Here is a 15,396-nt window from a genome sequence, read left to right on the forward strand (position 1 = left end):
ACTTCAATATTGCGTTTTTCATTTTTTTTTTCACGATTTCAAAGCTTTTGCAAACGATTATTGTGGGTTTTCTAGAAATATGATAGATCTATAACCTAATCTATGATTTAGAACCCAAAATTTCGATCTTTTGCATGAGTTTTCGTTTCACCGCCTAAACCCACCGATTTCACCTCTACGCCACGGTAACCTTCCGATGACCCTTTAATCGGGCGAGTTTTCGGCCGGGCGCGTTTTTCGAACATGGGTAATACTTGTCTTCCTTTTGCACAAGGTTTGCAAGTTTTTGCTTGGGCTTTGTTTGTTCGAAACCTTTCATTATTTTGGTGGATTAATTTGTGGAGGTTAAGAGTAACGCTAGTTGACATAGACTACATGACACGTCTAGGAATCGCTTACAATTATTGTTCGCATTACTATAACATTTTGTTAATTGTTATTTTCTTTTTTGAACAAATAATTGTTAATCTAATGGAGGCCTCCAACAAGGGAGAATAAGCCCAAGATAGTTAATGAACTAAATTAGAGCCCCTCAGAATAAACTTTATTTTAAATTCAAGTAAATATAATAAAATTGCTAGGAATAACACACTTTTCTAACTAACCCATATACTAGAAATTATATGATGATTTAATATTGTGCTACCCAGTGTATATTTGTAAGAACTATTAATATATATACTAGGATAAGATCCGCGCCTTGCGCGGAATTAAGTTATTATTTTTATTATATTTTGGAGAATGAAACAATAGTTTGGCTTCATCTGGATTAGGGGTGTTCAATCCAGATATCGGGTTGGTTTCGATTCGGTTCGGGTTTTTTCGGTATTTTGGTTAATAAAATATAACTACTATTCTAAATCCATATTTACTTTGACTTTATTCTTTCACATACTTTTGAAAGATTTCAACTGGACAACTAAATTGATCATCCAATCTTGTTGCTTTAAATCATTAGTATATATATATATATATATATTATTTAGTTTGAATATTTATTAAATAAAAATTCATATGCGTTATATTTTATGATCATTTGTAACTTATTATAACAAAAAAAATAATCTATTGATCACAAAATTTTCAGAGTGAGAATCTTTAAATTTCTAATAATATATAGACGTTTTGAAAAATTCAAAATATAACATATAAGAAAAAATATAAATGTTTTTATTATATTTAATGTAATTTTTTAATATCTTTTAATAATATAAAATTAAAAAAAGAACTAAGATACCAAAATTGTTATCAAATATTTATTATTCATAATAATTAATTTTCATATATACGTTAATCATATTAGGTAATTTCGTAGCTTCTAATTAAGGAAAGTGCAAAAACAATATTTGGTAGATTATTTATCAATTCGAATATTCGATAGTTAGTTTAATAAAAAATATAATGTAAGTTAAGATGGACCAACCTATTTTTTAAGAATAGTATATTTTATATAGTCATTTATTAAATGAGAATTTATAATCATACACTTCTATGATCATTCATATCGTTTTATAACTGAATATTTAAATCATCGATAACAAAATTTTCAATGTGAAATCTTTAATAAGTTTATAATTTATAAATGTTTTTGAAAATTCATTGAAAGTTTTAATATTAAAATATTTATGTAATCTTATGGTATATAGTTTAATCTATATATATATATATATGTTTTATTATTAAATGATATTTTTTACTCATATGGTTTTAAAATCATGTGTATCTTCTTATAATAAAAATGTTAAACCATTGATCATTAATTTTTAACATAATAATTTTAATAGTTTTAGTCATTTATTGTCGTTTAAAAAAAATCAAAATATAACATATACGAAAAAATCTAAATTTTACTTTTATAGCTAATTTGATTGTTTAATTTTAATAATATAAAATTAAACAAAAAATGATGGAGGAGATATAAATTGTTATCAAATCTTTATTATTAAAATCATTAATTGTCATATATATATTAGTCATTTATGGTAATTCCGTAGGTTTGATTTAAGGAAAGAAAATAACATATCATAACATTATATCATATAGTTTGACCAACTTATGTATCTAACAACATATAAAAATCGAATGTGGACCTACTTATTTTTCAATTGAATGTAATTGACTACCTAATTGAGTCACACCTATGCATTGGAGCCTATTTTAATTAATACAAAATTGAGGTTACATCTTTTCAAATGTTCCTCGATTAATATATAGGGGATTGTTATAAAAAGAATTAGAATTTTATTGTATCGCGGGAATTTGAATAGGAGCAAAATTTATACCTGTAGAATTTTAACACTGATAGAAAGAGATTATTATAGAGAGAAGAGAAGATTGAGGGATGCTTTATAAACGATCTAATCGATCGTTTATATAGAAGTTAAAAAGTAGGATTTACTGTGCAAATAGTGCAGCGGGCCCCACATCTTTTATATTTTCAACATAATCGGCTCCTCCTTTTATTGACTTTCGTAACACTCCCCCTTGGGGGCCGGTGTCACTATCCGCTCTCGCTTAACGTCTTTGTTGCCTCGTTAAAAACCTTTCCAGGAAAACCCAATGGGAAAAACCATAGTAAGGTAAAAAGAGTACAACTACGTAAGCTCCCCCTCGAATGAACAGTCATAGATCCTTCTGATGACGCATCCCAATGTTATGGATGTGTTTTCTGAATACCGAGGTAGGGAGTGATTTTGTGAAGAGGTCGGCTGCATTGTCGCATGATCGAACATATCTTACTTCAATCTCTTTATTCTTCTCGAGCTCTTGAGTGTATGAGAAGAACTTCGGAGGTATATGTTTGGTTCTAACGCTTTTGATATATCCTTCCTTCGTTTGAGCAACACATGCCGCGTTATCTTCATATAGAATAGTTGGCTCCGTATTTTCGTCAATCCCACTGCTTGAACAGATGTGTCGGCTTATTGATCTTAGCCATACACATTCTCTACTCGCTTCATGGAGTGCAATGATCTCAGCGTGATTTGAAGAAGTAGCAACAAGTGTCTGCTTCTGAGAACGCCAAGATATGGCGGTGCCTCCAGTTGTAAAAACATATCCTGTCTGGGATCGGGCTTTGTGTGGATCTGATAAATAACCTGCATCTGCAAAACCAATCATTTGACATTTTGAACTTTTAGGATAAAACAAGCCTAAATCAGTTGTTCATTGAAGGTAACGAAAGACATGCTTAATTCCATTCCAATGTCTTCGCGTAGGAGACGAACTGAATCTCGCTAAAAGATTAACGGCAAAAGATATGTCAGGTCGAGTACAATTTGCAAGATACATAAGAGCTCCAATTGCACTTAAATATGGAGTTTCAGGACCAAGTATTTCTTCATTTTCCTCAGATGGTCGAAACGGATCATTTTCAACATTAAGTGATCTAACGACCATCGGGGTGCTAAGAGGAGTTGCTTTATCCATGTTAAAGCGTTTCAATACTCGTTTGGTATATGTAGACTGGTGTACAAATATACCCTTTTGAGAATGCTCAATTTGTAATCCTAGACAATATTTTGTCTGCCCGAGATCTTTCATCTCAAATTCTCCTCTCAGATAGTTTGATGCCTTTTGGATTTCGTTTTGAGTTCCAATAATATTAAGATCATCAACGTACACCGCAATTATCACAAATCCGGATGTTGTTTTCTTTATGAAAACACAAGGACATATAGGATCATTTGTGTATCCTTCTTTTGTTAAGTGTTCACTGAGACGATTATACCACATTCGTCCAGATTGTTTTAACCCATATAATGATCTTTGCAATTTTATTGCACATAACTCTTTAGGTTTGGAACTTAACGTTTCTGGCATTTTAAATCCATCTGGGATTCTCATATAGATATCAGTATCTAATGATCCATATAAATATGCCGTAACGACATCCATGAGACGCATTTCTAAATTTTCATTGGCCGCTAGGCTCATCAGGAATCTAAATGGGATTGCGTCCATAACAGGAGAATAAGTTTCCTCATAATCAATTCCTGGCATTTGAGAGAAACCTTGGGCTACAAGACGAACTTTGTATCTTGTAATCTCGTTTTTCTCATTTCTTTTTCGGACAAACACCCATTTGTACCCAACAGGTTTTACATCTTTGGGTGTGAGCACAATAGGTCGGAATACATTTCGTTTGTTAAGTGAATCTAGTTCGACTTGAATTGCATCTTTCCATTTTATCCAGTCATGTCTCTTTTGACATTCATATACATACTTTGGTTCTGGATCTTCGTTTTCTTCATTTATTTCCTTTGCTAAAAGGTATGAGAAAACGTCATCAATATCATCCATCTCATTTCGTTTCCATATCTTTCCATTATGGATGTAATTGATAGAAATCTCATGATTTCCTTCAGATTCAAGATGCTTTATATTGTCGTTAGATTCACAATTTTCTTCGTCCAAAATATTTTCTGTTATTTTGGGAGTATCATGCTTTTCACATTCCTTACGTTTTCTAGGAAGTTTATCCTTTGAACCAATAGGTCTACCGCGCTTTAAACGTGTTCCTGATTCACGTGTATCAACTGTCGTTCCACCATTTTGTGGTATTTCAATACGAGCTGGAGTACACTACAAGAAAACACATGCTTAACGACGAAAATTAACGAGGAAAAACAATCCTCGTAAATTTGCGTCGAGTTTACGACGAATTTACGTGAAAAACTAAAGTCATCGTTATTTCCTCGTAACGTAACGACAAAACTGTTTCGTCGTAAAGTGGATGTAACTTTATGAGTATTTTACGAGGAAAAACTATTTCCTCGTAAATACGACGTAAACTTTGCGTGGTATTTACGAGGGAATAGTTTACGTGTATTTAGCGAGAAAATTTTTGAATCCACCAACTTTATAGGTGTTACACGTTTTTTTTGCCCACCTAATTAATTTTCGTCGTAAATTCATAGCAAAATTACAACTACCAGATTCGAATTTTCCTATAAATATGGATGTTTAAACATCATTTTAAACACACCAACAACAAAAAACGTGAAAGAAAAAAAAATGGCTGGCTCCGGGAATATTTACGAGTTGCGGAAGTGGATGTATATGCATAGAGATGCTAACGGGAGAGTGACGAAAGAATACCTTGCGGGTCTGGAGACATTTATGCATCAAGCAGATTCAACACCGCTCGCCCAAGAAAGTGGTAAGATGTTCTGTCCTTGTCGGAAATGCAACAATTCGAAACTGGCAAACCGTGAAAATGTTTGGAAGCATTTAATAAATAGAGGTTTCACGGCAAATTACTATATCTGGTTTCAACATGGAGAAGGTTTTAATTATGATCAGAATGAAGCTAGTAGTAGTAATAGCAATTTTCAGGAAAAAGAACCGGTTGATCATCATTTGCATAATGAACATAGTTACCAGCAGGAGGAGATGGTAGATTATGATAGGGTTCATGATATGGTAGCTGATGCATTCGTAGCTCATGATGGAGATGAAGAACCTAATATAGATGCAAAAAAGTTTTACGAAATGTTAAGCGCGGCGAATCAACCACTTTACAGTGGTTGTAGAGAAGGTCTCTCTAAATTGTCGTTAGCTGCTAGAATGATGAATATTAAAACTGATCACAATCTACCTGAAAGTTGCATGAACGAATGGGCGGACTTGTTTAAAGAGTATTTGCCGGAAGACAATGTGTCTGCTGATTCTTATTATGAGATTCAGAAACTGGTTTATAGTCTTGGGTTGCCTTCGGAGATGATAGATGTTTGCATCGACAACTGCATGATCTATTGGGGAGATGATGAGAAGCTAGAAGAATGTCGATTCTGCAAGAAGCCACGATTCAAGCCGCAAGGACGGGGACGTAATAGGGTACCGTACCAAAGGATGTGGTACCTACCAATTACAGACAGATTGAAAAGATTGTATCAATCAGAGCAGACTGCTGGAAAGATGAGATGGCATGCCGAGCATACTCAGACGGATGGTGAGATGACTCATCCATCAGATGCAAGAGCCTGGAAACATTTCAACAAAGTACATCCAGATTTCGCTAGCAATATCCGGAATGTGTATCTCGGATTATGCACAGATGGATTTAGTCCGTTCGGAATGTCAGGGAGACAATATTCATTGTGGCCAGTCTTTCTTACTCCATACAACCTGCCACCGGAGATGTGCATGCAACGGGAGTTACTATTCTTGACCATATTAATACCTGGTCCGAACCATCCAAAAAGGTCCCTGGATGTTTTCCTACAACCACTGATAAAAGAGTTGAAGGATTTGTGGTCAACAGGGGTGAGGACGTATGACTGTTCAACGAAGACGAATTTTACGATGCGAGCGATGCTTTTGTGGACCATAAGTGATTTCCCTGCCTATGGGATGTTGTCTGGATGGACTACACATGGGAGATTAGCTTGTCCATATTGTAATGGAACGACAGATGCGTTTCAACTGAAGAATGGTAGGAAGACAAGTTGGTTTGATTGTCACCGTCGATTTCTTCCCATTGGCCATCCTTACCGAAGAAACAAGAATTTGTTTAGGCACAAAAGGGTTGTGAGAGACACTCCTCCTCCATATCTAACTGGAGAACAAATTGAAGCGCAAATCGACTACTACGGAGCTAACGAAACAGTTCGTTGGGGTGGTAATTGGCATGTCCCTCGTAATATGCCAGATTCTTACGGTGTTCATCACAACTGGCACAAGAAGAGTATATTTTGGGAGTTGCCATATTGGAAGGATCTTCTTCTGCGCCACAACCTCGATGTGATGCATATAGAGAAGAATTTCTTTGAGAACATCATGAATACAATATTGAATGTCCCAGGGAAGACAAAAGACAACATAAAATCGAGGTTGGACTTGCCGGATATTTGCTCAAGAAGCGAGTTACATATTAAAAGCAATGGACAAGTTCCCGTTCCGATATTCAGATTATCTTCAGAAAAAAAGTCGGTGTTGTTCAACTGGGTGGCATCAGAAGTGAAGTTCCCCGATGGGTATGTTTCGAATCTCTCTAGATGTGTTGAAAAGGGTCAAAAGTTCTCCGGGATGAAGAGTCATGATTGTCATGTATTTATGCAACGACTACTGCCCTTTGCATTTGCGGAGCTACTTCCAACAAACGTACATGAAGCACTTGCAGGTACGTAGTGTATTATATCACAATAATTTACAAAATAATATATGACTAACAATGTGTTTAATTTTTTTTTGAATATAAAAGGCATTGGAGCATTTTTCAGGGATCTGAGCACACGCACTCTTAAAGAAGAAGTTGTGGAACAGCTTCAGGAGAACATTCCCATCTTATTGTGCAACTTGGAGAAGATATTTCCTCCCGGATTTTTTGACGTCATGGAGCATCTAGCTGTCCACCTCCCATATGAGGCATTGCTTCGTGGACCTGTACATTACGGATGGATGTATCAGTATGAGCGAGCCATGAAATATTTGAAGGGAAAAGCAAAGAACCTCGCCAAAGTTGAAGGTTCTATAATTGCTGGAAGTTTGACGGAAGAAGTTTCTCACTTCACATCGTACTACTTTGCGTCAAAAGTACGTACACGGAGAAGAGCTCCAAGAAGATATGATGATGGTGGTGTTGCGCCAACATATGCAGTTGCTGGTGTTCCAGACATCTTTAGCCAGATTGGGCGACTCGGTGGGAAGTGTAAAGAGGTTTGGTGGTCGAGTGAAGAAGACGCTCATAGTGCACACACCTATATTCTACTCAATTGCGAAGATCCATTGATGCGTTATTTTGAAAGGTAACATATATTGACACTTCGAAACACATATAACTATAATTAATTGTATAATTGCGAGAGATTCATTCCTATAAAATGTGATTTTACAGCCTATTTGTTTCTCAAGTCGAAGAAACATTTCCTGGTATATCCACAAGTGACGTAGACAAAAGGAAAGATCAACACTTCATTAAGTGGTTGCGGAATCAGGTATTAACTAAAACTTTTTTTCATACATTATCTGTATTTCATTAACATTCTCTTTATTTTTGCAGGTTGATTATGACGACGACGATGCAGATTATCCTAAGTGGTTACACGAAGTAATTCAATCTCCACTTGTAAAGGTCACCACATCACAGATGTATTTCACACGAGGCTATACTTTTCATACATATGACTATGGTAGACAGCGGGCGACCAGTAACTATGGAATATGTGTGAAAGGGGAAACAGATTTCTACGGGATCTTGACGGAGATTATTGAAGTCGAATTTCCAGGGATACTGAAGCTGAAATGCGTCCTCTTCAAATGTGAATGGTTCGACCCCGTCGTCAACAGAGGTGTTCGGTCTAACAAATTCGGTGTAGTTGATGTCAACGGTGGACGAAGGTACAACAAATTCGAGCCTTTCATCTTAGCTTCACAAGCAGACCAAGTTAGCTTCCTTCCATACCCTCGGATGAGAGATTCAGGTATAAATTGGTTAGCAGTGATCAAAGTTACACCTCGAGGACGAATCATCAGTGGAGAAGAACCACCATTGCAAGAAGAACAGATAAATGAAGTCGAGGAACCTGAACAAGAAATTGATGACATCCTTCTCATTGATCCGCATAATCACGAGTACGAAGATCTTACCGATGATGCCACAGACGAAGCTGTTGAAGACGAGTTTAATGAAAATGATGATGTTTCTAGTGATGACGAGAATGTCGATGTATCCGATTGATGTATTTGTTTTATGAATAAGATGAGGGAGTTTGTTTTATGAATAAGATAATGTGGGGTTTGTTTTATGAATAAGGTAATGCTGGGAGTTTGTTTTATGAATAAGCAAATGTGGGATATTGTGGTTTGGAATGGAAATAAAGATGGAGTTTGAAATATATGAAGTAGAAAATAAGGAATATGGGGTTTCGGGTTTTTGGTTTCGGGTTTCGGGTTTCGGGTTGGGTTTGGGTTTTGGGTTTCGGGTTTGGGCTTTCGGGTTTCGGGGTTTGGGGTTCTAGGGATATATGAAGTAGAAAATTAAAGATGGGGGTTTGGAATATATGAAGTAGAAAATTAAAGATGGGGGTTTGGGTTTCGGGTTTCGGGTTTCGGGTTTGGGGTTTCGGGTTTGGGGTTTCGGGTTTTGGGTTTCGGGTTTGAGGTTTCGGGTTTCGGGGTTGGGGTTTCGGGTTTGGGGTTTGGAATATATGAAGTAGAAAATTAAAGATGGGGGTTTGGAATATATGAAGTAGAAAATAAGGAATATGGGGTTTGGGTTTCAGGTTTCGGGTTTCGGGTTTGGGGTTTCGGGTTTCGGGTTTGGGGTTTGGAATATATGAAGTAGAAAATTAAAGATGGGGGTTTGGAATATATGAAGTAGAAAATAAGGAATCTGGGGTTTGGGGTTTCGGGTTTGGGGTTTCGGGTTTCGGGTTTGGGGTTTCGGGTTTGGGGTTTGGGGTTTGGGGTTTGGGGTTTGGGGTTTGGGGTTTGGGGTTTGGGGTTTGGGGTTTGGGGTTTGGGGTTTGGGGTTTGGGGTTTCGGGTTTCGGGTTTGGGGTTCTAGGGATTTAAACATAACACTCGTTAATTCCACGTAGGATGAAATCGTCGTAAAGACCACGTAAAAAGATTTAAACATAAATCACGTTAATTCCACGTAAGCAAAATCGTCGTAAAGTCCACGTAAAGAAAAACACGGGCCTTTGTGATTCCTCGCCATTTCCTCGTAAAAAAAAACACGGGCCTTTGTAACTGCTCGCTATTTCGTCGTAAATTTACGACGAATTTGCGACGATATGTAATCTTATATATACACCCGACCGCTCACTCTTTCTTTCCTCTCTACTTCCTCTCTACTTCCTCTCCATTTCGTAGCAATGGTAAGCCTGATTCCTCTCTAATTTGGTTAGTTTAGGATAGATTAGGTGGTTAGTATAGGGAATTTAGATAGGTTTGCAGATTTTATGTTATTTAGTGTTGATTAGGTGGATAATGTTGGAAAATATATTGTTGATGTTAATTTTAAAAATTTCATTTTTTTTCCAGGTTCGAAAAGGAAGACTTACTGCCCATTACAGAGAGATATTCGGTGAGCCGGGTAGTCGTTTAGACCCGGCCTCTTCTTCCGCTCCCAGTTCTTCGGGCCAGGAGACTGTCCCCGAGACTCAGTACACTCAGAGAGTCTCTGGGTCTACTTCTTCTAGTGCACCATCGGCTCCTCATGTGCCTCCTCCTGTGCCTCCTCCGATGGCACCTCCGATGGTCGCTGATATTCATCCTGATCTGATGGTGCCTCCGAGTGCTCCTTACTCGCAGTACACGGTAGAGGACATTCTCAGTCTGCCAGGCAGAGAAGGTTTACCAGTCATCGACCCAGACCGACCGGACGGAACGTTGTGGTATGTTGCATTAATTTTTTTAATTCGTTTAAATATCTTTTATAACATTAAAAAATAATTTATATTTTAAATTTGTAATTTCCAGGTGGGGGGTTGACGGATGTCTTGCATCGGACGTAACCGACACGATCAAGGGTTACTTCTCCATGGCACATCCAAACTGGAGTAAGACGCCTCACTACGTCAGAAAGACGTGGTTCAAAATTTACGCTGTAAGTTTCTATTAATTAATTATATATATTTTAATTTTTTCATGATTTATATATATACTTTCTAAAAAACTAATTGTTAATTTATTTTTTCCAACAGCAAAAATATAATTGGGCTTTGGGGATCACTGAGAGGGTGAGGAAGAAGTTTAACGCGAAAGCGAAAGTTCGCTTGTTGGACACGGTCTCCAACTGGAAGGGTGACTGGATCGTGAAGGGGTATGAGCGTGGCAAACCCGCTGAGCTCACCACGGACGTGTGGGATGGCCTCATCCGTTATTGGCGCCTTCCTGATTCGATTAGAATCGCCCAGGCTTGCTCTAACTCCCGTAACACGGTCGATGAGCACGGGAACGGGCCGATGCTTCACACTACGGGCCAAAAACCCCACGCCGGTGTCCGTTTGGAAATGGTAATTAAATATTTTATTAAATAATTTTTTTAATAAATATATTAATTTATTCTAACTTTCTTAACTGTTTTTTAGGCCAAAGAGACGGGACATCTCCCGTCTCTTATGGAACTTTACGAGAGGACCCACAAGAACAAGGCGGGCGTATTTGTAGATGGCAAGTCCGAGCAAATCTACAACGACGTAGTTGCTCGGGTTGAAGACCGCCAGACTCAGCTGACCCAGCAGTCTATCGACGGATTACCCGTCACCTTATCCACACTTGAAGTGGATAAGATTTACGAGGAGGTAAATTTTCAAAAAAATTAATTTTTAATTATTCATTTAATTTAACTTTAAATATTTACTTACAATATTTATTTTTTGTTTTTAAGGTTGTCCCTAAAAAAAAGGGACGGACGTTGGGTATTGGTTCCGTCAACGATGTTCCGAGAGCGACATCGTCTTATGGTCAGCGACGGGATGATGAAGTCACGGAGCTGCGTAGAGAGTCCGCTCAGCTGCGTAACGAGTTGACCGCGACAAAATCTCGTATGGGTGGAGTCGAGGGCTTCTTGGACGTTATTGCGGCCACAAATCCGGAATGGGAGTCCATGTTGAGGAACATGCGACAACAACATCCCATTCATGGCGAGTCATCCGACGACGTACATAACGAGGCGGATGTTACGAGGAGGAGTGATGAATTCTACCGGGCGATGAACGACCCTTAGTTTTTTTTTTGTTGTTGTATTATATAAATTCAAAACTTATTTATTTATAAAATATTTTCATATGAATTTATTTTTATTTTGAATTTTTATTTATTATTAAATTAAATAATTTTAATTATTTTTTAATTATATTTTAAAATTCTGTAAAATAATAAAAACGAAGTAAATTCGTAGCTAAAGTACGACCTCTTTACGTGAAAATCTTACGAGGAAATGACGAGAAACAGTTTACGAGTATTTTACGAGGAATTATTTACGAGGAAATAACGAGGAAATGTTTACGACCATTTTACGAGGAAATCATTTAGTGGTTGTTACGTGTATTTTGCGAGGAAAATCTTTCAAGGTATTTACGTGTAGATTACGAGGAAGTGTTTTCGAGTTATTTACGAGGAATTGTAGCGACGTCCTTACGAGGAATTGTAGCGACGTCTTTACGACGAATCGTTCTACTTCGTCTTTACGACGAAATATATTCCTCGCTAAGTTACGACGAATTAGCGAGGAAATATGTGTTACGACGGACGTGTAACGAGCAAACGCGTTTCCTCGCTAATTCGTCGTAAAGCCTCTTTTACGACGAAATAACGAGGAAAACCGCCCTCGTTAAGATTATGTTTTCTTGTAGTGGTATTTTCAGCGGGTATATGTGATTTAGTTACCATTTTGGTATCAGCAAATGCATCAGGTAGCTGATTTGCTATATTTTGTAAATGCATGATACGTCAAACTTCTAGTTCTGACTGTTTCGTAGGAGGATCAAGGTGTAATAACGATGGTACACTCCATTTGATCTCTTTTCCTACTTGTTTATTGTCTCCCCCTAGAGTTGGGAATTCTTTCTCATTGAAATGACAATCGGCAAATCGTGCCGTAAACACATCACCAGTTTGTGGTTCTAGGTATCTTATTATTGATGGAAAATCATAGCCAATATATATTCCCAACCGTCTTTGCGGTCCCATCTTTGTACGTTGTGGTGGTGCTATTGGAATATAAACCGCACAACCAAAGATTTTTAGATGAGAGATATTTGGTTCTTTTCCAAATGCTAACTGTAATGGGGAATATCTATGGTATGCACTTGGTCTTATCCGAATTAGTGCTTCTGCATGCAAAATAGCATGTCCCCATACAGATGTTGGGAGTTTTGATCTCATGATCAATGGCCTTGCAATTAGTTGCAGCCGTTTAATTAATGATTCTGCCAAACCATTTTGTGTATGAACATGAGCAACAGAATGCTCTACTTCAATCCCTGATACCATACAATAATCATTAAAAGCTTGGGATGTGAATTCACCAGCGTTATCTAATCTAACTCTTTTAATTGGATAATCTGAGAATTGTGCTCTTAATTTGATTATCTGAGTTAGAAATCTCGCAAATGCCATATTTCGAGATGATAACAAACAAACATGTGACCATCTACTCGATGCATCGATTAATACCATAAAGTAGTAGAATGGTCCACACGGTGGATGTATTGGTCGACAAATATCACCTTGGATTCTTTCCAAAAACTTTGGTGATTCTTTGTCAATTTTGGTTGGTGATGGCCTTATGATTAATTTCCCAAGAGCACACGCATCACATGTCATTTTATTACTTTGGTATATATCTTGGGTTTTTATTGAATGACCATGTGAGCTTTCAATGATTTTTCGCATCATTGTAGTGCCTGGGTGACCAAGACGATCATGCCATAATGTAACATCTTCTGGATTTCTTTTGATCACAAGATGTGATTCTATAGCATCAATATAAGTGTGATGCAATCCAGAAGGAAGTTCTGGAAATTTTTCCAGTACAAGGCCTTTGCCTGATTTTTCAGAAGTTATATACAAATACTTCTTTCCATTCTCAGTTGCAGACTGAGTGTTATACCCTTGACGGTATATATCTTTGAAACTCAACAAATTTCTCTTAGAATTTGGAGAATATAAGGCATTATCTATGGAAAACTTTGTTCCATTAGGCAACATAAAGTTCGCCTTGTCAATTCCTTCGATCAGGTCTGTAGGTCCTAATATTGTGTTTATAGTCATTTTTACTGACTTTAAAGTAGAGAAATATCTCTTATCCTTCAGTATAGTGTGCGTTGTGCCACTATCAGGTATGCAAACTTCTCTACCAATTTGTTTAGTTGTTGTTCCATTTGCTTTCTTATCCATTTCTGTAACACACAGTTAATATTAATAAAGAAAATAAACTTTCATAAGTAAACATATTATGCATCAATAACAAGTACACAATAATTATACATTAGATATTTTGAAATACAACATTATTTTGAAAGTGAAATACATAATATTTTATGGCATCACTAGGCATTATTAAGCTTGATTAGTACAAGCACTTCAATTATTTTGATGAGTGGCCTCGAGGTATTCGAGGTATGTCGATGTTGTACCCACAAGGTGTTCATTGAGATTTACTTCTTTTGCCTTGCCTTTAATAGATTATTGGTACAATTGGCATAGATGCCGAGGAGTTCGACATACTTGAGACCAGTGTCCCTTCGATCCACATCTGTAACAGACGTTCTCATTTTTATGAGTAGGGTTTTCTTGGGTTTCTTTCCCTTTTACCCGATCAGATCGATTCCATGTGTTGGATCCCCTTCCTCTTGGGTTGTTACTCCTTTCATGGTTGCTGTTAAATCGATAACCACTACCACGACCAAAACCACGAATGTGACCACGGCCACGACCACGCCCACGATAGGAATAATTTCCTTTTTCCGGATTTTTTTATATCCGTTGCATTTACCTCATGAAATGCTTTGGTTCCCGTGGGTCGGGCATTGTGGTTTTTAATGAGGAGTTCATTATTTCTCTCCGCTATTATAAGCGCCACAGCGAGTTCAGAGAACCTCGTATACCCACAATTTCTATATTGTTCTTGTAGAACATAATGATTTTTGTGGAACGTTTGGTAAGTTTTCTCGAGCATTTCTGCTTCCGAGACAGGCTTACCGCAATAATCTAATTGCACCGCTATTCTCAATATAGCGGAATTGTACGTTTTCACTTTTTCAAAATCTTGAAATCGTAGATTTTTCCACTCATCGAGTGCATGGGGGAGAGTAATTTTCTTTTGGTTATCAAACCTCTCCTTCAGAGCTTTCCAAAGATCTAAGGGATCTTTGGTTCTCGCATAATCATGCGTAAGATTTTCATCTAGATGCCTTCTCAGAAATATCACGGCCTTAGCCTTTTCATGAGAGGTTGATATATTGCCATCTTTTATTGTTCCGAGTATTTCCTCGGAATCTAGATGAAGCTCCATGTTTGTAACCCATGCCGTGTAGTTTGTCCCAGTTACTTCCAATGCCGGAAACTGAAGTTTCTCGATTTTTGCCATTTGTATTTCTAAAGCACATAAATAAAAATTATTAGAATATTATTAATATTAAAAGGAACCGTTTACATTGATCATGCAAACAATTACAAGGAGAAGCGATGTAAAGAAAATTAAACCGATATTCATCTTAAATTCACTCGGAGTAAATTCTCCAACTAATAAACCATAAATAGAAAAACAAATAAAAAATGGCACATAAAAACAAAAGTGCGCGAATCATCTTTCTTGAAATGAGAAATCGGAGGAGAGCGATTTGAAATTTTTGAGAGAAGATGAAATATTTTGGATGATGAAATGGAGTGAAAATGAGTTGTATTTATAGATGAAAATTACTTTTCATGACCGTTGGAGAAA

Source organism: Brassica napus, chromosome C1 (genome assembly GCF_020379485.1).
Source record: "Brassica napus cultivar Da-Ae chromosome C1, Da-Ae, whole genome shotgun sequence".
Lineage (NCBI taxonomy): Eukaryota > Viridiplantae > Streptophyta > Magnoliopsida > Brassicales > Brassicaceae > Brassica > Brassica napus.